We start from the raw sequence: 27,646 nt of genomic DNA on the forward strand, positions 1-27,646 counted from the left end.
GTGCTGTCCATTTCTTTAACTCTCTCTCTGCACGATTTTGCAGTACATGGAAGCGCATGTAAACAAACTACACACCTCCACAAATCGGGGTGTTTTATGTTCATTTAAATCGGTAGAGACCAGGTCTCTGACCGCAGAGATGTTTTGGAGGGACTCGCCCGCCCTCTGCTGAGATCAATTCGACACGCGCACACACATTGCATATGCATACAATTTTTTTTTTATTTCTAAACTTCCCTTTTACATGAGGTGATCCTTTATGGTCAGTGCAGGTCTGCAACACAGCACACTCCACATGATGAATAATATCTTGAAATGTGCACAAAAAATGGTTGCTTTATGTCACTAATCAAATGTTTTCAACATCACCTTCATGGACAACGAGTAGATGATGCATTCCAGCAATTATTAATTTGTGGATGCATCAGGTTCGGTTCTTTGGGGAGAGTATCTTGTGGTTGTAGGCAGATTGGAGAAGGATGATTCAATGTGTATGCTCCTGATGAAAAGATAAGTTGAATTAGTGCATAGAAATGCAGGGCCAAAGATTAGACCTGTGTAGTTTTAGCTCTCTTGAAACGTGCCTCATTCAGTCAGCACTGAGCACATTCCACATAGGTTTGGCCTAGAACAGCCAGCGTGATGCGCCCTTCTTCCACCACTAGTCCTGCAAGTGCCAGCTGTGTGCTGGAGGTTCTAGTTGATTACAATGTGAACTTTGCAGGCATAGAGTCCCCGTCTATCACTGCTCAGCTTTACACGGAAATTGCCCAGAAACTGCATGTACATGCAGTTCACTGTTCACTGCAGATTGTGCTCAATCTTGTGAACGAGACTGTAAATATGGAGCCAGAAAGTGCATTTATTATCCTAATTATGTGAATTTTTTAAGTGGACTCCCTTAAAAGATCTAAGCTCAGACGCATCATTGAGACACAACGTTTACATATTTAATCTGTTGCTCTTATGATGCAGCTATCTGTATGCCAGCAACAAAGCTTCACTGACCAAAAGCACCCGTTTGAAAACATGCTCTTCAAGGTTCATGTATTCCCAAATGAATTCCTTTATGCTCTATAGAGAGACCTGACCGATGGATGGATGAATGGATGGATGGATGGATGGACGGCATAGGTTGGTGTATATATTAATAGATCCATGGATGGATGGGCAGATGGGAGTTGGGTGAGCTGGAAGTTTGTGACCAATAATCTCCATATCGAAGTTTATTACACAACTTATTGTATTGCATGTCTTAAATCACTGAAAGTACAGTGCGTTTACATAGATTTTTCCGGTTTGCATTATCTTGCATTCTGGGACTTATAGTTTACTCTTCAGAATGTGAAAATTAAAGCAACAATTATATTAATTTGGCTTACCATGTTGCTAGTAGTGACCATGTTGCTATAAGGATTAACATGTCATGTTGCTCGATTATGCCATTTCTGTTTTTTGTAAGTTAACTCTATTAAACATTATTACTGAAGGCCTTGAAATCCAAACTATTTGTACCCAGTCAAGCTTGGAAGGTTGTGATCACATTTGAAGAGTGGTGCTTTGCTGTTCAGCTAATGTTTGTGATCCTCCTAGTCATGAGGAGGTGTTTTGGGTGAGGAGTGACAGGAACTGGGTGGGCTTAGCATGGCCATTGGCAGTCAATAGGTGGGCAACGAAACAAACAACACCCACAATCTGTTCTCTAATGCAATAGTTTAGGCATATATGTGTCACAGTGACACCTAATAGCTCACACTAAAAAAAGAATTGAAATGAGAACAAACATCTGTTTATGAATACTGCATCACGAACCTTACCTAGGCCTCTCTCATTTGAATACTTACACATTCCATCCGTCAACTGAGACACACTTAAGAGAATGTTTAAAAAAGTATGCATTAAAAAAGAATCCAAAAGAGACCCAATCAACGGAAATACAATGCAATCGGTCCAAAGAAATGAACGATGTGCAGGCCAGAGCGATTGCAATGTAAAAGCACACGTGTACACGTTTCCAGTCCTGGGCAGTGTAAAACAGTCTAGTCTGTATCTCTCTTGTAATTCATGAGTACCATTTTTTCTTGCTGCTTATGATCTTGGAAGTAGTGATGGTATCCATAGTATGACTGGCGATTTTCAGTCTTGCAGCAATGAATGCATGCCAGGTAAAGTACATGCAGAGCTCTGCATTCCCAAGGGCTTTCATTTAAGCTCTGGACACCTTACCACTTAGCACAAGGAACGGACATTTATTTGAAAAGCCTTAATGAGAAAAGTGCATCTTTTGTACTCAAGGTTTAGTGAACCACTTTCAGATATACATCTTCACAACTTATTCCCACTAAGTAAGTCCTTGAAATTCTTCCCAAAACTTCCACGGTTTGGCATTCCTGCTCGTACAGCTACTATGCAGCTCCCTCTCGCATACAAACAGTGATACTGTGAGAATATGGGTGTGAATTCCAAACACAAGGTAAATGGAGTCATTTTAAATGTAGTGTTATTTGCAAGGAAGGGACCGGCAAAGTGCACGTCAGCCTCTCCATGAATGTATTCATTGTTTGCACTACGAAGTGCAATAAGTGCCCCCAAGAAAGGCCCCAAGCATATGTATTTGCACTTTGTAATGAAACAAGGGTAGATGCCACCTGCCATGTACGCATGGTCAGATGCACGTAAAATTGTGTATTCCTATGCTTCCTAGCTTTAGCAGGTGGATTGACACCAGCATCAAATCCGGTTCTATGTGATATTTCCACAAAGAACGATTTTTTGTGGCCTTAAAAACGCCAAACTATCACATACCGATGACCTACCGCAGCCTCGGAAGGCCATCCCATCCCCACCCTCTCCTGCTGGATTACTAGTAAATCGCGGGGTTTAACCCCCTCAATCAAACCACTTTTCATCATCCATCCCCCCTTTCCCAGCCCAACACATTCATAGTCCTGCAAACACACTCCCGCCACTTGTCCCCTCCCTTCCCCACCACAATCATTCCCCCTAGTGTACTGCACAGACGCGCATGCACTTACACATAAAACACACACATGCATTCTAACACATACAATATATTTACCCCTGCTCCTGCCAACGCCTGCCAGCCCCTACACTCGTGTGCGGCAGGGGCATGACAGTTTGATTTAGAAAGCCTGATCAGAACGGTCTCCAAGTGGTCTTTCTAAATCGTGTTTTTCCTGCATTTTAAAGAGCGAGTTCTTCACTCCACACCAAGTTATTACTTCATGGCAAGCATATTGGATGAAGCAGGCGGAAAAGTAACTATCACTCCCAGCCCCAGCCCCAGCTATACCTCCCGAAAAAGATAACCCTCAAAGGTGGTAAAAGATGTGTAACACTTGTAGTACGCATGGTTTTTACACACCAGGTTGATTTTCCAAAGGAAGATATCGAACTTTCCCACAGCTGCCCATGGCAGTGAACAAAGCATGACGACAAAAACATGAATTCTAAGCAACAAAATATGGACAGTAAATGTTCTGCTCATCCAAAAGTATACAAAAGGTAAAAACTACATGAAATGGGAATTGAAAGGTCCATTCACTTAGCTATATTACCCTTGCAGCCAGTGCTTAATTTGTAAAAAAAATAAGTGCCAGTGCCCAAAAAATATTGGCCCCATAATGCTCGGCATGTCAGCACGAGCGCGCCAGCCGCGCCAGTTCAGTGCTAGACCTACCTAGATTGGCCCACCACCAGACCATCACATTGCTGCTGATCCATGTCACATGTTTGGCGCTGCAGCAACTGCTGCCACAGGCTAGCAGTGGGATGGATGGGGAAGGGCACACATGGGTTGAGAAAGTATAATGCTTTAAAGTTGGAAAACACTTGTCATGGTAGGTGTAGTGGTTTCAGCATTCCGGCAAACCCAGAGGCAAGAGTGCATTTGAACACACTTCTAAGTTCTAGACCACACTTGTTAGACATCTGGACCATACTTGCTGTCCTCGAAGGGATAATGCATTTGATAAAATTGTTGCAAACCTGTGGATGTTATCTTATTTGTCAATTTTGTAGAATGACCCCTCACCGCCCGGCCCACCCCCTCCCACCGCCCTGTTTCCCAAATGGCTCTGAGTGGAGCTGCGTTGCAATCATTGTCCCGGGACTCAGGATAGCTCAGCAGAAAAATGCTCGATTGGAGGCAAGATGACACGAAGCAACACAGGTTCGATCCCCGACTCCTCGCTTAGAAACCTCTGGGTATTTAGCATGTTATAAATACGCAACTAAGACCTGCTCCTCCTGTAACTGCACCTCGATGCCCCCGGGCTGTGTGAGCGCTTTAAAAATGCAAATAAAGCATTCTGTTTCAGTCACTGTTGCACTGTATTTGTCTCTACCCCTTGTGCCCCATCTGACAGTCTGTTAAAGTACACCAAGTATTGTTAATCGGTTATCTCAGGAAGAGCACCCTCCCCTCAGCCCGTTCCTCAGTCACCCCATCCAGGTGTTTTGTGCAATCAATTTACTCTCAAGCCCTTATCAGTCATCACATCTCATAAATGCATACCCCTTCACCCTTCCTTCAAGCATTAGCATGGTGTTGTATAACTTGGAAAAAGTCATTTCTGCAAGACATTGTTGTGAAATCAATGGCCTGTGCTACTTCTGCTTTAGGGCCTATTTCCACCTTAGCAGATATTAAAAAACGAAATATGTTTTGTTACCCAATATTCAGGAGCCAGAGGAGAATGCATATTCGGATATCTCCTTCCCACTGACATGTTCTTGCCATACTTCACTAAACTAAACTGCGGGGTGTAACAGACACCCAGCTCTATCTGAGGATTCCTATCTGAGGATTGCATGTGCTCTCATTCGGAGCACATGCTCGGAGCGTTTTGTACCCAGGTTAAAGGGCCACATCTGGTGTATAAACCGCACATCAGGATAGAAAACATGCACTAGAATTATGTAAAAAAAAATGACAGCAAAAGACGGTTGAGAATTATACACAAATACTCAACTAGTGCTTTTATTTATGACGACAAATTAGTGGGCACGTGCACCATGTTTATCCCGTCTAGTTTCCATGTGTGTATATTTGCCTGAAATGGCATTTCAGAAGTTCGTCTTTGCAATGGGCTTTTCTCGCGAAGTGCAGCCGGTTCGGTTTCGGCCCAATACGTGCACCGTTCCGGACCGGGTCCCCTCGCTGAAGCTCGTTTGGGAACTAATGAGGCCGATAACTTTAAAAGGAAGAAAGGAAACACCCAGGCAAAAATTCACAGTTCATGTTTCGCTTAGATGAATGCTATCCAGGGTCGGACTTGGGCATACAATTGTCTTGAGTCGGGCTCGGCACGAATGAAAAAGTGGCCAAAGTTGCAAACGACATTTCATTCCTTTTGTGACAGACTAGTGGGACCACGCTGCCGCCCGTGCCTCGCCCGGTCCTGGTCCTTGCCCTGCCTTGCCTCAATCACGTAGGCTAACTTCCATGAGTCCGCCACCGCCATGGCCATGCAGAGCCTGATGATGACAAAAATCGGTCCGCAGTGCAGCGGCCCCACGAAAGGTAAGATTTTAAAAGAAAAAACATATATTTGGCCAGCTAGGGCCCATCACTTTTGAAGTGATGGGCCACAGCCACCACTCAAAACAAGTTATTTCTTTTAAAACCTACCTTCCATGGGGCAGGGCACCAGCCACCAGCCCCACAGAAGGCCAGGTTTTCAAAGAAAAAAGTAAAAATGTACTTTTGGGCACAATCCACGGGCCCGGCCGCCCGCGGCAGAGTCATCCGACTCAGTGTGCGGCAGCCGGCAGCCCCTGCTCACAGAAATTGGCCTGGGCCTGGCACTGACTGACTGACTGCAGTCAGCAGCACACTGCACACAGGTCACACAGACAGAAGCCGGGCGCGGACGGGCCCCTGGTGGAGTCCTGACTCCTGGGCAATCAGGAAATCACCAAGGGACCGTGCCGCCACCCGGGCCCCGACCTGGGCCTTGCCTGATCACTTGACTGTGACAGGCTCAGGCTGCACTGCACGCAACAACAAGTGACTTACCTTCTTTGCCGGCTGGGACTTGGTCTCCTGTCGGGGCCTCATGATGGGGGGAGGGCGGGTGCGCACACTGGCACCCCCATAAATGAAAAAGCAGGCAGAGGGGGCCCCAGGAAGCAATTAGGCCGCACCACGCAGAGCAGACTCTCTCTCTCACAAGTCAGGACCGACGACGCCATGCCTCGACACCTTCACTTCACAGTAACTTGTGAAAAGAAGGTGGCACCGCGCTGCCTCCTGTGGCAACAACAACACGTCACCATGTAATTTCACTGGCTCAGAAAAACAGCCAATGAAAACTGTGCATTCTGTGTTACTATACAGACTGTATCAAATACTGCATACTAACAACAGAATGGTAGTTTTTATTGGCTGTTGTTTGTAACAGTTTCTTGTTCATTGCTATTGCTGGCCCCTCCCAGGCCCAGCCAGCCATGGCCTGCAACCTGCAAGCACGAGAGAGATCGAGATCAGAATGACAAATCCCAATGATTTATAATCGAAGCAAAGCGAAGTGGAAGAACAAACAAAGCAATTGCACGTGTGCTGGGCCCGCATGAGTTCCGGTGCCCAAAAAAGAGTGCCAGTGTTGGCCACCGGCAACCACCCCCACAAATTAGGCACTGCTTGCATCTAATCTTGTTTTTCTTAAAGTCCTGTGAAACAATAATAGCTATATTTGGTCCTGAATCGCATAGGAAATCATTGTAATACCTGCCCACTCCCACACTTAATGATTTACTCCAACCTTTGGGAACCATGTTTGTGATGCTGGGCATCCTTTCTGCCATGGCAAATCCAGACTGTAGCAGACAGATCACATGTCACATGAAAGCAGTATGTGATTTGCTCTAGAAGCAGATGATATGAAACTATGTTGTAGGGCTGATACATCAGAAGGAACGGAAAAGCACAGAGGTATTTGCAAAATATGAGCGTTGACAGGAGGATGAGCCTGTGGTTGTCAAATCAAATTAATTTCCAAATGGTTGAAAAATAAGACCGGGCTGGAGAGAGTGTTGTGTAAATACACCTGAAAGGGGACATTGCTTAACCAATGTTCAAATCGCTATAAAGATGCCAGCAGAATAAGATTCTTACCAGGTGTGCAATTGCTGTGATGCAGTATACGCTCCACTTTAACACCATCAGCCGCTCATTTTTTATTAATATTCATACCCCACCTTACAATCCTATTGCATACACTTTTACATATATTATGACTTCCTCTCCCACCTCAGGACCTACCCCAGTGGAATACACAACAGGATTTGCACTCTTCCCCTTAGCTGTTCAATGCTCGTTGGCATCCATCATGAAAAGTTCACTACAATTTTCCAATTATAAGCGGACAATACTCAAATAGCATTCACACTAAACAACCCCCCTGTGAGCCTACTCCCATATCAGAGACTGCCATTCTATCATGCACAACAGGACTATCAAGAAAAAACTCTGCCTGAACGGTTCGAAGTCAGAGAAACTGCTTGTTGATATGGTGCCAGCCAACACATTGCCATTCAAATCGTGAGAGAGCCTGGCAGCTCCACCAATCACCAAAGACAAGATTCTGCAGGTGAGCTTCGATTCCAACTTACCGTCCTTACAGCAGGTGAAAACTAATATTCAGAGGAACCAATACCTCCTCCAGCTACTTCATAAGTTCCTGACTTTGCTAAAAATGCGGCACAAAAATGGAGGTACTGTCAGCACTAATGGAAGCCTGTCTGGACTGCAACAATGGCCTATACTATACGCAGGACTCAACAATAAAATAATCCATAAACTGCAATTAGTCCAAATTAAAGCAGCTACAATACCTTGAGCTAAAGTCCAAAGGACCATATACATATAGCTCTCAAGTCCCAACAAGGCTTACAGTGGAGTAGCAAATCACAATATATATGTTATGTCTAAACCACCAAGCTTGCCGTGCTGCTGAAATACCTGGCCAAACTATTTTACTGCCATACTACTATTTATTGATTTATTTTTACAATTGTAGATGGCGCGCTTAACGCTGGTGTAAGTAGGCAGTGGTTACATTGAGGAAGCATACATGAGAAGATAGTGAGACAGTATATACAGCAAGATGTAGTGCTATACAGTCAGGAAATTGCACAGTATTAGGTGAATAACCATGTTTTAAAGTGTTTTCTGAATGTCCAGTAGGTGGTTGGGAGGGAGTTCCAGAATTTGGTGGCAGTGACTGGGAAGCTGGAGCCTCCTGCTCTCGTGCATTTGAATCTGGGAACTCTCAGGCAGTGGGAATTGTCTGTGCGTGCCGGCCTTAGTGAGTTGGATTTTTCAAGTCTTTATGATAGGTAAGCTGGGGGCACTGTTAGTGAGACAGTGGTGGGCGATGGATAGAGTTTTTAACTCAATGCGTTCCCTTATCGGGAGCCAGTGCACCTTTCTTCTGGCCTCTGAGATGTGGTCGTGTTTCAATAGGCGTAGGCCGGCACGGAGGGTGTTATTTTGGTTGACTTGCAGTTTGCATAAATTGCGCTCGGTGGTGCCATCCAGAAAAGCGTTGCAGTAGTCTAATCTGGATCCGATGATGGCTTGTGCTATTGTAAGGCGCTTGTCTAAGGAGAGAAAAGGTCTGCTGGCATTTAACAGTTTCATGGTGTTAGCGACTGGGAGACAATGCCATTTACTTGATGGGTCATTTCGAGGGTGGTGTCTAGGTATTTTCCTAAAGTTTTTACAGCTGGTCAGGCAGGAATTGAAGGAGCGGTAGGCTGGGTCGAGTTTGTTGAGTAGGGTTTGGGTACCAACAAGAAGGATCTCAGTGTTTTCATCATTCAAACAAAGAAGATGGGAGGACATCCCTTCTTGTATTATCTTGGAGATGGTGTTGAGTGTCGTGGAATCCTGCACGTAGTCACCTGATAGTGAAAGGAGGTGTGTCATCTGCATAGATTGTGTACGTGATTCCAAGGGCATCTAGGTGATCAAAGAGGGGTTTAGTGTAAATGTTGTAGAGTGTGCGGGATATGCAGGAGCATTGTGGAACACCACTGGCGACTGGAGTAGTAAGTGCTGTATGTTCCCCGGCAAAGACGTGGGTTGTCCTACCAGTGAGGAAGGATGTAATGGTTTGGTGGTCTATGAGGTTGAAGGCAGCAGAGAGGCCTAGTAGGAGTAGAAGGGCCAGCTCTGATGTTGTTAAGTTGGTTTTTGTGGCCTACAACTACTGATTTCGTGTCTTGAGCGGAAGCCCAATTGGCGCAAGACATGGATGTGATTTTCCTCCAGATAGTCTTGGATCTGCAAGTAAGCAGCTCGAGCCATGATTTTTACGATAACGGGGAGGGTGGTGATGGGACGATAGTTGGTCGGTATGGAGGGTCGGGCAAATGTTTTTTGAGTAGCGGAAGGGTCCAGGCTTTCTTGAGGCTGGAGGGAACTGAACCTGAAGTGAAGGAGGTATTGATGATGGCAGTGATGAGGGGGATGAGTGCTTCAGCTTAGACCTTGATTACAGGTGCAGGACATGTATCGTCTTTTCAGCAAGATGCTTTTAGGCCTTTTATGAGGCGGGCTACTTCCCATTCTGATAGGGGTGGAAAGGGAGGTAGGGGTGGGGTGAGGATTGTGGTTTGTTGCGAATGGCAGAATGTTTTGCATGAATTTTCACTTGTAGAGAGGTTATTTTTCCCAATACGGCATCTTGTACCTTGTGGTCTTTGATTAAGTTGGCCGGCGGTTTGGTCAGGGTTTCAAGTTCATAGAGGATGGTGAAGAGTTTGCGTGAATCAGATTTAGCAATAGCGATTCTGGTGTTGTAGGAGGAGGCTTTGGCAGTATGTATGGCCTTCTTGTATTCTTTGGCGATGGTGGAGAAGAGTTGTTTGTTGGCATCTGATGGGGCTTTTCTCCATGCTGCTTCTGCAGCGTTTTTTGGAGCGGTTGGCTAGGAGCTCAAAGGTGAACCAAGAGTTTTTGTGTGTGGTAGGTTTGGGTTTGCACTGTTTTATAGGGGCTAGTGTGTTTACTGATTGTAATATGAAGTTGCTGTAATTTTCGACAAGTGTGGAGGGGTCGGTGGCGAGATCTGAGGTAAGCTGAAGGTCTGCGAGCAATGGGAAGAGGCAGTCTTTGGTGAGATTTTTGGTGCAGGGGGACGGCACTGCTGGTAGGGTTACAGTGGTACTGGAGGGGCGTTTGATCGTGGGGATGGAAAAACTGATGATGTGGTGGTCAGACCAGGGGCATGGTGTGTTTGAGAAATTGCTAATAGGTCACAAGAGCTTTAAGTGGGATAAGAAATTCAGTGGTGGCCCTAACGGGTAAAATAAAATATTCCAGGACAGGGTCTACCAAGTTTCTGGTGGGGCACAGGAATTGCAAGTAGCTAAGGAACCTTTAGAAGATGTGTGGCCAATGTAACTACAGAAGTGACCATACATACACAGTAGAATGTATGTACCTGGCATGAAAAGGAGTACAATCTTTTTTAAAACATGTTTTAAATATGATATAATTAACCATCATTCAGAATATCGACTAAAATATAATTAGTCAAAAATAAAAAAATAAAACAAATCAAAATTGATCAATCTAGGTCCCAAACGCTTAGTTCTTCTGAAGGAAATGTATGATTCTCACATATTAATTTTATTAAATCAATCTAACAAGACCTCACTACAATATGTTGCAAAAATCAAACAGCATTATCTATATCATATATTCCCCTTCAGAGTATGACAAGTAAAAAATAAATGTAACACCAAATTTCACGATGATGTGATTTTAAACTTGGTTTCTAGGACATCTACTGGATTTCAGCAATATTGTCCCTCCATCTTTTCATTTAATTTTATATCAAAGAAAACAGGTAAAGGAGTCCCAGCAGAGCCCTGGTACAAGGGTACTTTTTGTGGCTCTGCTCGGGATGAAGCCTGGATAGTCCTGGCCTACTTAAAGCCCTGCAGGATGTGAAGATCCATGAGCAATTCAACTTAGGGTAGATATCTACCAACACGTCCACATAGGTTCATGAATGCATCTATCATCTTGACAAGCTACAGAGAGCAGATGAAAGCTATATCAAGTTCAGAAAGAAACTTAAAACAGTGCTTTTCATCTAATCCTTCCTTAACTACATGACATACGCCCATCAACCCCAGGGCTGTTAAGTGTGAACCCCTGACAGGAAATGAAGTTACAAGGATGTTTGGCATCCACCAGCAGGACAGAGTAAAACAACTTTATCCCTCTCCCAGGGGTACTCAAAACCTCATGGCTTGCATGTTGTGCCTATGCTAAACTTACGCCATGCATGCACTAACTATATTTGGCTATGCACAATAGCCTGAAGCCCCAAGAATACCACCTCTTGTTACTTCCAATGGGCCTTACCATAATCAACTTCACCTACACTTATTTCCCTACATCTACAATCTCTTCCTCTATTTTGCCTTGCGGCCTGTGTCACGTTTTCCTATGTATGACATGTTTTAACTATATTAAATGCGATAATCAAAAACGTTTCAACTTTTGTGGCAATGGAAAACGGCCTTCTTCAGGTCATATGTTGTAGGGCTAATAGTTTTTCACACACAGACTAACAATTCACCAGGAAAAAGGTCAAACGAGCTCACAATGAAATCCAAGTTATCATCTTTGGAAGTTTTTATTTAAAATGTACTTCACATGATCATATGATCACATAATCGTCCCGGGAGAATAGCTCAGCGGCAACGTGCGCACCTTGGAAGCAAGACGACACGAAGCAACGCAGGTTCGATCCCCGGGTCCGCGCTTAAAAACCTCTGGGTGTTTAAGCGCGTTATAAATACGTAACTAAGACAAAAAAAAAAAATTACGTAACTAAAACACAACAAATTCCTATAACAGCGCCTCGAGGCCCGTGGGCTGTGTGAGCGCTTTAAAAATGTAAATTAAATAAAATAATTAAAAGGGAAGATAGTTCATGAAGTCTAATAACTAGACGATTACAGCCAATTAAAATAAAATGAATGCTCCTTTAAAAAAAACTAAAAAAAAACGAAAGCAACCACTGCCTCAGGGCTCCCCAGCACTTAAGGGTCTGTATCTGCAACCCTACACTCCCTTCTCTCTGCACATATGAGCTACCCGCTGGCTGCACTTGTGAGTTAACTGCACTTCCCCCTTCCCCGTATGTGCGCGATCTGAATGACACAAGGCCTAGTAAGATCGTTATTTGGTCCTCCCTTGTTTCCCCCTTCTTGTCTTGTTGCTCCTAGAAACACTTGTATACAGGCGCGTTATAAATGCCACATCATATCATATATCAAGGAGAACTAAATGCTGCATCATGTGTATTTGACATTTAAAGCAGCACAACCCTCACTCACAGGCCGGTTACTAAATTATTTTCTGTGAGGAAATTCAAAGGTGAACTTGCTGAGCAGCGGGTCTACTGTTAAACATATTTATTATGTCAAATAATAGTTCAAATCTAATGCAGAAATGTTCCACTTCAGGATTAATGTGGCGCAACCATTTAGAAAACAAATTGTATTAATTGGCGATAGGCTCTAGCAGGGACCTATTTCAGGTGGAGAAGCTAGTTTTCTGAACTGCACTCTGGAACTGAAAAGGATAAACCTGCACTTTCATGATAACCCAAGACACAATGCTGCATCTCTTGTCAGGCTGGTATCACATTCTTCTAACAGCTTGCATATCCCAATCTGTGGCAGCCAGTCCTTAAAGTGCAAGAGCACAACATATTCAAGACCCTCAATTAAAATTAGTTGCGTGGGTTGGGCAAATGGCCATAACACATAAAAACCCAGGATTGCTATTTTACAGGTCATTCCTGCTCAAGGAACAAGGCAACCCTAAAACTATAAGCATGGTAACGTTATGTTAAATGATGTAATTACATTCCCACAGCGGCTTTATAATTAAACCCGGCTTTGTGAAGACACTGAAAAGTTGATAGCATCTCATTTGTACTAAAACACTGTACTTTAAATCTTTACATAATAGAGATGTTAAATATAAAATAGGAGGCTTTTGAAGGGCACCCAGCTCCCTCTAGCAAAAACCATAACAGGTTTATTAAACAAGCACCACCTTTGCAATTATAATCCTGTCTGGATTTTTCCACCGAGTTTTCTGGTTCAATTTTCATAACCGTAAGCATCATTAGGGCGCTGCAGTAATTAAGAGTTGTTAGAAAGTGAATTCTCAAACTGCAGATTAGAAAATTAAACTATTTCCTGATTACATATTAATGGAGCACAACAATAGCAGTTGCCATAAGCTTGGAAGGCAACCAAGGGATAAATCTGTGTACTTAATTACCATAAACAATGGCTGCATAGAAATGAAGTTTTATGCACATTCCCTTCTGTAATATGGCTGATATCAGTACACACTTGACAATTCTTGTTCAATTATCTCTATTATTTAATGCGCTGTGAACGGCTCTGTGTAAATAAAATTAACCACCCCAATTACTTTGAATTCATCTGGGGACAACGTAATAAAAACTGTGAAGAATTATGCATGCTCATTATCGAAAGCATTGCCGAGGCATCCACTACATTCGCTTGTCTATGTATATTTTGTCCACACTTATTTTCCGTAAGCTGCTAATTCAATTATATTTAACCATACTGGTCAATAGGATACACATTGATTTTCGCAATTGAACTAGCACAGCCATCATAAAAATTATTTGTTAAATGAAGGGGTTTAGAGCCTATGCCATGGAAGCTAGGCATTCTAAAATCCCAACGTTTATCTGTATTGTGCATTTTATAAGAGTCTTTTGAAGAGCAGACCGAGCCTCTGGGGCAAAGAAACGCTGCCAACATATGTGTTCAATAGAAGGGGATGGGTTGAGACTAACAAACATACATGGCAATACTTAAGAGTAAAGGAGACCATGGGCAGAGAGGGGCGATACAGTGATTGAAGGCATAAGCTGTCCTAAACCCAAACTGTTTAACAAAAAAATGAACCCTCAATGCTTTGATGCGAACGTACATTCTACGGGCATTTCTTTTTAGTCTCCTCAGTGGTATTCTGTTCTAGGTTTCAATTGCACAAAACACTCAAAAGTATATAACACAAAGACACTGTGATTCGATACTAGACCCCTGAGATGAACAAGTTACGTACCAACTGGTAACGTTCTTTTGACTGGATGTTCCTCCAACTTATTCCTCATCTTTGGCATGTAATGTCCACAGCTCGGCTGCTTTGGAAATGTTTCGGCAGAGGGCGACCTGCGTCGATGGCGTTGGGTCGATGCCCCTCAAAGGCCTATGTCGAGGGTGAAGTCATCAGATGTTATAAGTAGCATGCACGGCCCAATAGCCTCAGTTCATGTTTTTTCCCACCTTTCATCGTGTAGGCCATGTGGGCCCAACCAGCTAAAACTGCCTTCAGCCTTGTCGGAACGGGAAATTCTTCAGAGGGGTACGCTGGAAGGGCAATGAGGAATACGTTGGAGGAACATCCAGTCGAAAGAACGTTAGCAGTTGGTAAGTAACTTGTTCTTCAAAAGGATTGTGTCCTCCAACGTATTCATCTTTGACAGACTCCCAAGGCAGTAACCAAAGGTGGAGGAGGGAAAACGACTGCACCTGTGGAAACGCAAGAGTACGCATAGCGTTGAAGAGGCGTTATGGCGCCCAAGGCGTGTTACAAACGAATGAAAGGGAATCGCCTTGAACATAATTTGCGAGCATTTACAGAGGTATATAACCAAAGCATGTATGAATGCTTGAGGATACGTTTTTGCTCCATATACTTATTGATACAAGCATCAGGCGACACGGCGAGCGGGACTGTACGGGCAACACAACGTGACTAAGTCCGGCCACAGGTACTTTAAGAGTAGCCTCATAAGAAGATACAGCAATACAAGAGACTCGAGCGGGAGGAATCTCTTGCTCTATCCACGGGAATTACCTTACGAATGGCAGAACATATCTGCTAATGAGCTAGCAAACCCATTAAGAGGACAGTGGTATTATAATAAGTCTTGCCTTGAGAAAGACCCATGGTGGTCGAAACATGTTGGCAAAGATTGGGCAAAGAATGGAAAAAATAAAATAATCATAATTGCGATCCACATATGGACTGTATATGTGAATTTAGCACTTGTTTCTCAAACTGAATAGATGTGACAGCGCATCTCCTTGGAACAGCTAGCTTGGGAGAAGAATTTAGACATACCGAATTAAACTGCAGAGTAAAGCACAGACTTTCAAAAGGCCACATCCTGAATTTGTGAAGTATCAAGGCAATAATGATTAACAAACGTGTGGATGGAAGACCACGTTGCAGCATCACAGATGTTCTTCACCGGAACAACCCTCTGTAGGGCTGTCGATGTAGCAATGCCCCTGGTGGAATGAGCCCTCAAGCCCTCAGGTGGGTCCTTGCCCACAAATCTATAGCACTCAGAAATCTTGAGGATGATCCACTGAGACAAGGTCTGTTTAGAAACAGCCTGGCCCAACCTGTGACCAGTGTACCCCACAAAGAGCTGGTTGTCCACTCTGGCCTTGGACAATCTGGAAAGATAGAAGCTTAACGCTCTTCTCGGATCCATCCTATGTAGCCATTCCTCTTCCTTACTAGGATAAGGAGGATCGAAGGCGTGTAGCACAACCTTCTGACTTAAGTGAAAGTCAGAGACTACCTTAGGGAGGAAGGAAGAACGTACTCTCAATACAATTCTGTCCTTGTAGAACATAGTAAAAGGTGGCTTAGAAGACAGTGCCTGCAACTTGCGCACTCTTCTAGCAGATGTTATTGCAATCAAGAAAACAGTCTTAAAGGTCAACAACCTCAATGGACAGGAGTGCAAAGGTTCAAACGGAGCACTCATCAAAAACTTTAAGACCAGATTAAGATCCCAGAACGTTACACGTAAAGGTGAAGGCGGTAATACATTTGCAAGTCCTTTTAGAAACAGAGTGATCATTGGAATCTTAAAATGAGAGCATTCTTCAGATGAGCGCTTAAATATGGACAGCACTGCTATGTAACCTTTAATGGTCCCCACCTGAAGACCCCTCTGTGCTAAAGAAAGCAAGAAGGAGACAACCTCTGGAATCGAACACTGAAAAGGATCAACATTCTTCCCCCTGCACCAGTTGCAAAACCTACGCCAACGGCACCATTAGAGGGACTTTGTTGCTGGACGCCTGGCCGAAAGTAACACCTCCATTACATCATCTGGAAGGTCCAAATCGTATCTCAACCTTTCCGAAAGCATGCCTGAAGGTTGAGAGTCTTGACCTCTGGATGGAGAATCTGACCTTCCTCTCGCGAGAGAAGATTCACTTGTTGGGAAAGATGCATTGGAGGACAGAAGGTCCAGGTACCAGGCTCTCCTGGCCCCATCTGGAGCAATGAGGATCATGTGGCACCTGAACCTCCGTAACCTCCTTAGAACTTGAAGAATGACGGGGATCGGAGGAAAGGCGTACAGAAGCGGGAATGACCAATCCACGACAAACGGGTCTCCTAGAGCTCCTCTCGGAGGAAATTCCCTTGAACACTACCTCTCGCACTTCCGGTTGGCACCAGTCGCAAACAGGTCCACCTGCGGGGTTCCGCAAAGAGCAAAGATCTCCTGAAGGACTTCCTTAGCTATCTCCCACTCGTGGGAGACCACGCTCTGCCTGCTCAGAGCATCCATCGCCGTGTTCTCCTCTCCGGCTAGATGCACCGCCACTAAGGAGATTCCCTCTTGAATTGCCCAGCTGCATCACCTCTCTGCACAGTGGTAGTGACCCTACACCACCTCTTCTGTTGAGGTAATGTATGGCTACAGTGTTGTCTGTCATTATCAGGACATTCTTTCCCTGTACAGAGAGTAGAAAAGCCTTCAGTGCTAACCTTTTTGCTCTCAGCTCCAAAAGATTGATGTGAATTTTGGACTCCGATGGAGACTAACGACCGCTGATGGTCAGATTGTTGGCATGAGCCCCCCACCCTGTGAGGGAAGCGTCCATCAATATGGTTTCCTCCAGCCACGGTTGACAAAACGGTTCTCCTTTCATGAGATTTCCTTCACAGGCCCACCACAGAAGATCGTGTGAGACCCGGAACGGAATCTGAATAAGATCCGACATCTTGCCTGAGAACTGAGACCATTGCGTCCTGAGAGCCCATTGAAGGGATCTCATTCTCAGTCGGGCCTCTGGTACCAAATAAATGCAGGATGCCATGAGGGCGAGCAACCTTATGAATTCGAACACCGGAAGACTCTGGGCATGTTTAGATTTGGTGACCATGTTGAGCCCTCACCTTGGGTGGCGAGCACTTCCCCAAGGAAGTGTCCAACACAGCTCTGATGTACTGGAGCTGTTGGGAAGGTGTTGTGAGTGACTTCTTGAAATTAAGGAAGAAGCCCAGTTTGTGAAGGGAGTGGTAGGTGACGCTGAGATGATCCAAGGCCTGTTTGGGAGAACGTGCCCTGATCAGCCAATCGTCCAGGTAGGGGTAGACGTGAATCCCCCCTCTCCTGAGATGCGCTGCCACCACCACCATGAGCTTGGTGAAGACCCTCAGGCGGAGGTCAACCCTAATGGCAGGACCCGAAGCTGATAGTGCGAGCAGCCAACTGTGAACTGCAGGTATTTCCTGTGCTTGAGATGGATCGGCACATGAAAATAAGCATCCTGAATGTCCAACAACACCATCCAATCCTGAAGCTGGAGGGCCTGAAGGATCTGAGAAAGAGTGACCATCTTGAATTTGTCCTTCCTGAGAAACTTGTTCAAGCACCGTAAGTCCAAGATGGGTCTCAGTCCTTTGAGAATCAAAATACGGGAAATACCAACCCTTGTTCTTCTCCGCCACAGGCACTGGTTCTATAGCGCCTTTCTCCAGCAGGTTCAATATTTCCTACACAAGGAGCAGATCCAGAATCTTCAAAGTGTGCTTCCCCGGTGGATTGTCGTGAGGCCAGTGTAGAAAAGGTCGCAGTAGCCGTGGGCAATTGTTTCCAGAGCCCACGCATCCGAAGTAATGGCTCACCACTCTTCTAGATGCTGAGACAGCCTGCCCCCTACCAGTGAAATGTGACTCAAGGCCTCAGAGCGGTTTTGAAGCGGCTGCTGCAGTGCCTGATGGCAAAGAGGCTGCAGCTTGAGCGGCTTTGGCACCCCTACCTTGACCACCACGAGGAAACCTACGTTGGCCCCTTTGACTGGCCATTCCTCTCGCGCTTCCAAATGAGTAGTAGAAACGAAAGGATCCACCCCTCCACTGTTGTCTCCTAGGACGAAAAGGCTGAGGTTGCCTAACAGCAGCACCCAAAGATTTGGCAGCTGCCTTCGAGGTCTGCAACTTGTCAAGGCTCTCGTCAGCCTTGCTGCCAAACAGATGAGAACCGTCAAAGGGCATGTTGAGAAGACAAGCCTCCACATTAGGTGCAAAACCTGACTTCCGCAACCACGCAAACCTGCGCATCACAGTGCGCTTAGCCATGGACCGCACACACTATCTGCAGTGTCCAACCCAGACTGAAGGGATTCACACATGGCATCCTTGCCATCCTGAACAATAGCCAAACAGCCATCCCTTTCTTCCCCTTCGGGAATATGCTTAGCCGCTAACGGAAAATGCAATTCCATAGAGTGTGCGAAAACTTTGCTAAGGCACAAGTACAGTTGCTCTATTTTAACGCCATACTCCCAGCAGAAAACACCTTGCGTGCCCATCCATCCATACGCTTATCATCCCTATCAGGAGGGATTATAAGGTATGCCACCTGCTTCGAGGTAGCCGTAGCTGCCTGGACCACCAAACTGTCCAGAGTGTGGTGAATGAACTAGTAGCCAGGGTCGCTACTGGATGGGCAGTATTTCTTCGTCAGAGACTTCTTCACCGCCTGAGTAGCCTCCAGGGCATCCCTATTTGCAGCCACCCTTTTCTGCAGGGCCATATGAAATGGCAACACTGGGTCGGTAGACGGACCCTGAACCAAAATATCTGTAAGGTCATCTTGCTGAAAGTGCACAAGAGGCCTGGACCAGCCCAGATACTCCACAACTCTAGACATGAGCCTTCGATATGAGGAGTCGGCATGATCCCCTGAGTCCGGTTTGCCGAACTCCAACTCTGGGGGAAGTGCAAGGCAACTGGCATTGTGCAAGGATTGGCAAAGATCCTCCATCCGACTCTCCTCTGAAATTAGGCAATCAGGAGCATTAGGGGTCCCATACTGGAGACTAAAAGGGACAACCTCATCCTCAGATTGTTCCTCCTCCTCATAAATGTCAGTGAGGGACCTAATAAAACCCTTCCTCTGGAGAGGAGTGAACCTCTTATCAGCCACAGGCCTCAATGACTTAGAAGTAGCCTTTCTCTGAGGGTCCACTGCACAGGGACAGTCACTGGCAAAATTGGCGCTGAGGACGTCGATGGCTCCGACGGCGTCGACAATGGTGTCGACGGCATCAAGGGCCTGACCGGGATTGAAGACCCTACAGGCGCGCCCGACAGGCATGCCGCCGATAGCGTCGATGCCTTCAAGGGCTTCGAGGGTGTCGAAGGATTCGCCGGTTTTACCGGAGATGAAGACCTTGACCTGGCACTTCTCGGGTGATCTTTCGAGGCCTTGTCCGAATGGGGCCGCCAAGGCTCCCGGTGTCTATCATGCCGTTTACCTAGGCCCAAAGGCGCAGGGGTATCCGGCCGAGAACACTCCTTGCCGGCTTCGTCGAACAGTGCCTTGTTTACCAAACATTTTTCATCATCGCCACCCGGAAAGTATCCCACTCCGCCAGGGTCGATGACATGGACGGGCATACCATCTGCCTTGGGGAAGAGGACGAGGAAGACGACCGATGGTGCGGTTTCCTGGACTGCCTCGATGAGGACGAGTGCCGGGAACCACTCCTAGATCAAGACCGCTTGGACTTCTTCCGACGAGGAGAGTCACCTCTCGACTCGTCGGTCGAAAGTCCAGCAGGCCGGGATTTACGGTGCTTGGACATCTTCCCTACCTTCAGTTTCCCCTTACGTTCCTGCAAGGCCTTGGCAGTCAACGACTGACACTTTGAGCAGACAAATGCGATGCAGATCCGTGATCGACATTTTGGAGCCGCAGTCCTGCACTTCTTAAAGCCAGTCAAGACAATCGTAGAGTCAAAATAAGCACGAGGCGCACCTAGTTTTCAACTAAGCCAACACGTTTGCAGAAAAAACGGAACTGAGGCTACGGGGCTGGGGCCTCAAACAAAGTTCGAAATAAGCACAAAACCAAGGCCCAGGAGGGTCCTCACATAACTAGACTCACCTGCAGTGCCAGATGGAAGAAGGTGAGCAGGGAGCAGAGCCGGCAACTAGGTCAATCGGACCTGCCTTGCCTGGCCTATCACGGTAGAGGGGCGGGCTGGGCGTTGGTAGGAGGGAGGGAAAGGGGAAATGAACAAGCCAGGATCAAGTGCGCAGGCCGGGGCTGGGGGCTCAAACAAAGTTCGCAATCAGCAAAAAACCAAGAACCACGAGAGTCCTCAGATAACTAGACTCACCTGCAGCGCCAGACGGAAGGAGGCGACCAGGGAGCAGAGCCGGCGACTAGGCCAGGCAAGGCAGGTCCGATTGACCTATCAGAGTAGGGGAGCGGGCTGGGAGGCGGGAGGGAAAGGGGAAATGGAGAAGCCGGGATCGAGTGCGCAGGCCGGGGCTGGGGGCTCAAGCGAAGTTCAAAATCAGCAAAAAAAGGCTCACCTGCAGCGCCAGATGGAAGGAGATGGAAAGAGAGGATACAAGTGGGCCCTGCAAGAAATCAGAGCATAACCTCTGGTGATGTCCTATTTGCCATGATTACTGTGGTGTTTCCTATGCACCCATTATTGCCACACCCAGTATACCACAGACTGTTGCTAGAGAAATTGTTAGGCATCTGATGAATGACTCTCTGATGTGAAGAAAACAGAATGCAAGCCAGCAAAGCAAACTGCTGAGTCACTGAAGACAGTCCATTCACAGAAAGCTAACCTTCTCTCGGATAGGAGGAACATCCCAGAGGAATGAGGCATTCCCATCAAACAGTAAACCTCCCTTCCTGGACAGCAGGCTCTCCATCCGTAAACAGAAGACAAAGGATGTGACCCTGAACAATTTCATGAAAGGCTGGGGGAGGGCACACACAAAATTGACTGGAGTCAAACATGGCCTCCAATGGGTGGGGAGGAGGCACGGAATGCCATTGGTTCTGTTATTTCATATAATACCACTTTTTCCACCATTACCTTTATTTATTAAATCTATTTATTTTATTTATTGTTCACTTGTTAGGCGCTCATACAGGAAGAAAATACTGTTTCAAAGCGCCGACAGGCTAACAGGGAAGGGACAGAAGATGATGGACAATGAAATTACAACAAAGTTAAATAATTAAATACAACAACATAAGAAGAGACAATGGGGAGGGGAAGACAAACCTACTATGCCTTGTGAGTGTTCAGAATGTGCAAGTGCAGATATGTGGTGAATTCATTTATTATTTCTGTCATGCCACTGTAGCATTATTTCTGTTTGATCTACAGTAGGCTATGTGATGAATCCTGCAGAGTCCTCACTGAATCCCTGCCCAAAATCCCCTCCCAAGTGGCGAGGGGAAGGCAACCGCTACCTGATTGTAACCCCGGGGGTGCTATTAGCTGGGTGGATCACCTGAGAGAAGGCCACCAAGGGAATAGGATGACCCCGTTAGGAGAGACACAGTATTCATCTTCTCCAAAAGATGAGATTTTCATTATACTAAATAATTGATGGCTTGTTGACAGAGCAAGGCGTCTCTTCCCAAAATGAATTAAGTTGTTAGTAGTGTAACCCTTATGGTAAACATGGGAATAGTTTATGTAAGGATCAGAGCCTTAATACCATTACTTCTGAGCATTATGAATCCCCCTTAGATTTGAACTATGAAGTCAAGAAACAACCATTAATACCTCTGAAACCCTCCCCTGAAAGTTGTATTCTATAAGCATAGTGAATTAAATAAGGTTAACATTGATAACTTTGAGATAGGAAGACCAGAACATTAGGGACTTCAAGTCCCATAAGGCTCTAGGTACTGGGACGATGATGAAAGGTACAGAACTGCAGTGTGCAGTCTAGTGGTCCGAATGACCCACACCTGAGTTAAACGTTGAATATTTAAGGTCCCTTCAGGTGCAGGCCATTAGGAGAGAAGAAAGGAGAAGTAATCAGCAGCAGTTGGAGCAGCAGAGAGACGAAGACGCCAGAGCCACCAGTGTGTTTATAGCAGATTATGGTCCCGAGAGAGTCACAGGGGTCGACAAAAGAAGACAACGTTGCAGCAGAAGCGGGTCAAGCGGACATGCAGGGAGAGACCAGTGAGTTGGCCTTCGTTGGTGACCCCTGGTCGTTGCGCAGTAGAATGCTGACTAATCCCAAGTATTTTGAATACTGAACTAATGAAAGAAAGCAATGTTGGCATGATATGACTATTGAAAGAAAGCGAGAGGAGAAAGTGTATGACTTTCAATGCAAAAGTAAAGAGTGGGCACTATTGAACCCTGGTAGTAACTACCATTGCCAAAGTAAAGAGGGGGCAAGATTTGAGCAAGACAACGCGCATTGCCTAAGCCAACAAAGGGCAAGTATAACTAAAAGGGAAAATAGTTTTCCTAAAGAGACAAACTGGAATAAGAGACATTACCAGAAGTTAACAGGTGTGAAAGTAGGAACCCCAAAGATGGCAGGAGAGAAGCCCTCCTTGTAGAAGGTATCAAAAGGGAGAGGAGCATAACCTGCATTGCATGTGGCAAACACATCAGTGGAACAAACAGCATCAATGTGTATTGTATCCTTACAGAAGAAGTTGTGAATTTTAATGTTGTTTAAAGTCAAAGACTTTTCTAATGTTTGATGCAAGCCTCACCACAGAATACGTGTAGTAGTAGTAGTAGTAGTAGGAGTTTATATCCTGGCTGGCGAGTAGACCAGGAAAGTACTACATTATGGGGGAACGTGATGGAAAGAAAGTGGCAAGTCCACTACTGTGTTTATAATGAACTATGGTATAACCATCCTGACAAAACATTGTTGTGTGGTGAAGAAGAAATGTGGAACTAGTTGATCTTCAAAGAGAAGAAGTTTATAATGAATACGGACTATAAGTGTGAAAACAAAGCCTTTTTGGTTTTGTGAAAAACTATGGACAATCATTTTGAAGAGTAATACATTGTGTTTGGCAATAAGGCAATCTGAATGTCAAGTGAAAGACTCATGGAATGAAAGAAACTTTGTGTTGCCTTTGAAACAGAACTTGGCAATTGAAACGAACTTTCTTGATTGGTACTTTAAAGTGGAAAATCCTGCAGTCATTTTCGGGAAGGGGATCCAACCCTACTTACAAGGATATATGAATATAAAGCTTATGTTTGAATATAATTATTATTTTGTTGACATTGAATGGCCATATGATACCTGTACGATTTTACTGTATGCATAAGTGTAAGGGACAGATTCCTTTTATTAGAGTGTTTTGCTTTAGTCTTAGTTTAATAGGTAGGGAAATCCTCTTTAGGTTAGGGCAAGCGAGGCGTTTATCACACCCTTGGTTAATAAAATGTCTACTTGTGCAAAACCTCTTTTTGGTCACCTCGCATTTCTGACCCCTCGCAGCAGTCATCCACTGATGTCCTCATATTGCAATATTAGATTGTTTTATCACTTTTACTCATAAAGGTTGCTTTGTTTGGTATGAGGGTTGCATTTATTGAACATGGAGATGCAAGGGTCAGTGTCGGCCATCTAATTATTCCAGTTCTGTTGATCACGATCCGCTCCACGACCTAATTAACCCCTTAAATACTGAGCTCTATGAAAGTCTATGCAAATAGGACGAGCATACTCGAGTTGCTGTTATTGATCAACAAAGTATCACTTCTTCCATGCGTGTGTCATCTTTTATAAAGTTCTCTACTTTTATGTTTTTGATATTTAATCTATATGATTTCCTCCTTTTTAAAATTACTTTTCTTGTGCTATTGATGGATCAACTACATTATTTCTTTGGACTAATAAATCTATCACTACCCCTTTCATTGCCAGTTTTCTGTGTCTGCCTGGTCAACATTTTCCCAATGTCCTTTTTGTTGAAGCTATTTTTACTATTTATTTAACTAAATGTTTATGTTATTTGCATTTGGTCAATCAATCATTACAAAAGTTAACATATAAATGCATAGAATAAACACAACATTGCTACAAATATTCATTATTGTAGGTTAAAAAGGTGGTTTTGGTTTGACTACCTTGTCCTTACATTGGATGACTTAAATCCCAGTCTAAAGTACAAAGTAATCATTCTTTTCAATATGGCTATCAGGGACATTTGTCAACCACCTCACTTCCTGCCCCTTCTCCTCCACACAGATACAAATGGGGTTTCCTCAATGCCGAATATTATGCCTCACTAAAATAGGCTTAGAGACATTTTCTCTCATACACACAGAGGGCCTCATTAGGATCCAGGCGTTAAGGGGTTAACGGCGCCGTAAAAGGTGTCGGCGCCATTAGACCCTTAACGCCTTACTATGAGGTCCCTTTACAGGACTCGACCTTAACGGCTGGTCTAGACCAGCCGTTAAAGTAGGGGCCCGCAAAGGGACTCTCGAGGTAAGTACGGTACCGCAATCTGCGGTACCGTACTTACCTCATGTCATGAAACCACCTCGTGTCATGAAAAGTCAAGTATGGAGGCTTGCAAGATAGGGCCTGGATCTTTCCCACTCGTCGTGTGGAGGTGATGGCCACTAGGAACGCTGTCTTCCATGACAGGAACTTCAAAGGTGCCGAAAGCATAGGCTCGAATGGGGCCCCCATGAGCCTGGTCAGCACCACATTAAGCTCCCACGCCAGGGCAGGAGCCTTCACCGGCAGGAACAATCAGAATAGTCCCTTCATAAATTCCTTCACCAGGGGATGAGACCACAAGGGCGCCCGTCCCGTAGTCCTGGTATATCGGGAGATGGCAGCCAGATGTATTTTGATGGAGGCGTGAGCCAGTCCAGCTTTGGCCAGCGACAGTAGGTACGGCAGTACTTGAGGGGCCGTAATCCGCAGAGGGTTAATCTTCTGTGCACGGCACCAGACAGAGAACCTCTTCCACCTATGACCGTAACACTTGAGAGTTGAGGACGCCCTGGCTTTTGCAATAACCTCTCTGCAGTCAGCCGGGATATTGTACCCTCCAAACTCTAGTGCTGCAGGAGCCAGGCCTGCAAGTTCAGCGACTCTGGGTCGCAATGAAGAATGGCGCCTCCTTCTCTGGATGAACTCCCACACGCTGACAAACTTCGTCAGCCGGCCTCCCACCGGGGTGCTTTGGCGGGGGCCCGACGCCACGGCCGGGTCAGTCTTGCTTGGAGGAGGCCTTGCCGCCTTGGCCTCCTTGACGACGACGGTGGGATCCCCCTTGCTTGCCGCGACCTCTGTAGGCCCCCTGGGACGAGGAGCAGGCCGCCTGGCGGTATCTAGAAGAGCCACCGCTGGATCCCTTGGAGGCACCCTGTCTGCCTCCGGAGATCCGAAAGGGCCGTCGTTGTTGAAGTACCCAAAGGGCCCGGTCCGTCTCTGAGTCGGTCTTGATGTCCTGGAGCGACTCGTCCACCGTCTTCCCAAAAAGGTTGTTGCCGTCGAACGGCATATCCAACACTCTTGTCTGGACGTCCTGGCGAAAGTTCGTCGCCTTGAGCCATCCTCGTCGTCGGAGGCAAACCCTGTTGCCCAGTTGGCGAAATCCGGTATCGGCAAAGTCCGTTGCCACCGTTATGGCGTGATCCGACGCCACCTCGCCTTCTTGCAGAATTTGTAGGGCCTCCGCCCTCTTGTCATTGGGTAGGAAGTCTAGCAGGGGAGCTATCTTGCCCTCTCCCTAACCAAAGCTCCCTGTCGTAGCGGGCCACGATCGCTAAGGCATTGGCCGCCTTAATCGTCGTTGCTGCCGACGAGATGACTCGTCGTCCCATGGAGTCCAACTTCTTGCCCTCGCTGTCCGGCGGGGAAGTGTAAGTTGAAGCCGCCGCACCCGCTGCTATCTTCTTGGCCGTTGCCGAGACGACAGAGTCCGGCATGGGCTGGGCCCTGAGACACAAGGTGGCAGCATCGGGGACTCGGTACTTCTTCTCGTACCTGTCCCTCTTGGCAGGTGTCGTGGAAGGGTTCTCGAGGATAGCCAGCCCCTCGTCCCAGATGTCGTCGAGCAACGGCACTGCGAGGACCGTCTTCCTCTTGGCCTCTCGTCGTTGGTATAGAAACCCTTCCTTTTTCTGTTCTTCAGGGCAGAGCTGGAAGAGCTCGGATGCCCTAGTTGTCATGGCGTGAAAGGAGGTAATTTCGTCGGGTGGAGAAACCCGAGGGGGGGGGGGGATGATGACGGGATGTCCGTTGTGTCATCGCCGCCGTCGTCCATCCCCATCGCTGTATCCGTCGCTGTATCCTCTCTGGGGTCCGGCGAGGGGGATGAGGGGTCCACAGGCCTCGCGGGCACGAAGGGAGGAGCGGGGTGGACTCTCCTCCGCTTGTTCGGAGGGCTTCCCGATGGGCCTGGTTCTGGATCCTCCGTCGGGGTCCGTGGTAATCTCGTCCTTATCTCAGTACATAAGGATTGGATCACCAACAAAATGGCCACCAAGCTTTCCTGGGGCTCGGGTAATGGCTGCGACGGACGGGATGGCCGCTCCACTGGGCCCTCTTCGTCGCTATCTTCGATCACATCAGCGGGGACCGTCCCCTGGGATCGAACATTCTCGAATCGTTGAGGCCTATGAACCTCTCGTTGAGGCCCTTCCCGGTTTCCACCAGATCCTCCTCAGAGGCTGATTCCGAGTCTGTAATGGCCACCGGCACCCCCTCTTTTTCCGCCGGGGACTTCACTGGGGTCTTAACGATGGGCTGGAAAGAGGATTCCCTCTGCGGTGGCAGGGATACTCTGGGCCCAGAGGCCGTTTCCACTGGCGTAGTCTCAGCCGGCTTCGCCAGGATCGCAGCAACCACTTCGATAGAGGCCTTTGCCGGCTGGATCAAAGCCCTCACCACCTTAGGTGCATCCTGGGCCTTCACCTTGGGGGGAGGGTCAGCGCCTCGCTCCCCTTCGGGTCCCTTCGAGATCGACTGGGGGCGCTCCAGCAGCTTACCCGGGTTCTCGGACTTCCTCTTCCCCGAACCAGAGCGCTGGCTCATGGTTGAACGTGCCGGGGAAGTCGCGCCCTGTCTGGCAGCCGAAGAGCCCGACCTTTCGGTGCTCCTGGTGCCCGCGGACTCGCGGTGCTTGGCCTTCTGTTGGGCCCCTGTCACCGGGGCGTCCTCACAGGACTTAGAAGACCGCTCAGACCTTTTCTTCGCCTTCTCACCTGCTGTTCCCTTCTCCAGCCAGGCGGCGAGGCGGGAACGACGATCTTGTTTGGTCCGTTCCGAAAGGTTCTTGCAGAACGCAGTCCTTCTTCACGTGCGTCTTGTCCTCATGAAGGCAGTAGAGACATCGCGAATGCTCGTCCTCCTTGAAAACGTTTTGTAATCCACATCCAGGGCTGCACCTGAACAGCTTGGATCCAGGCGTCGAGCTTCCCTTGTCCTGGGCCATGTTGAGGTAGGCCG

General features: G+C 46.6%; 1 protein-coding gene across 5 annotated transcripts in view; it reads right to left on the reverse strand.

The window, feature by feature from the left end:
- EHBP1 (EH domain binding protein 1) overlaps positions 1–27,646 on the reverse strand; it is a 2,510,899-nt gene that overhangs the window by 305,379 nt on the left and 2,177,874 nt on the right. The gene's annotated exons all lie outside the window — the stretch shown is intronic.

The sequence above is a fragment of the Ambystoma mexicanum genome, chromosome 4q (assembly GCF_040938575.1).
Source record: "Ambystoma mexicanum isolate Mex_15411 chromosome 4q, UKY_AmexF1_1, whole genome shotgun sequence".
In the NCBI taxonomy this organism is placed as follows: Eukaryota; Metazoa; Chordata; class Amphibia; order Caudata; family Ambystomatidae; genus Ambystoma; species Ambystoma mexicanum.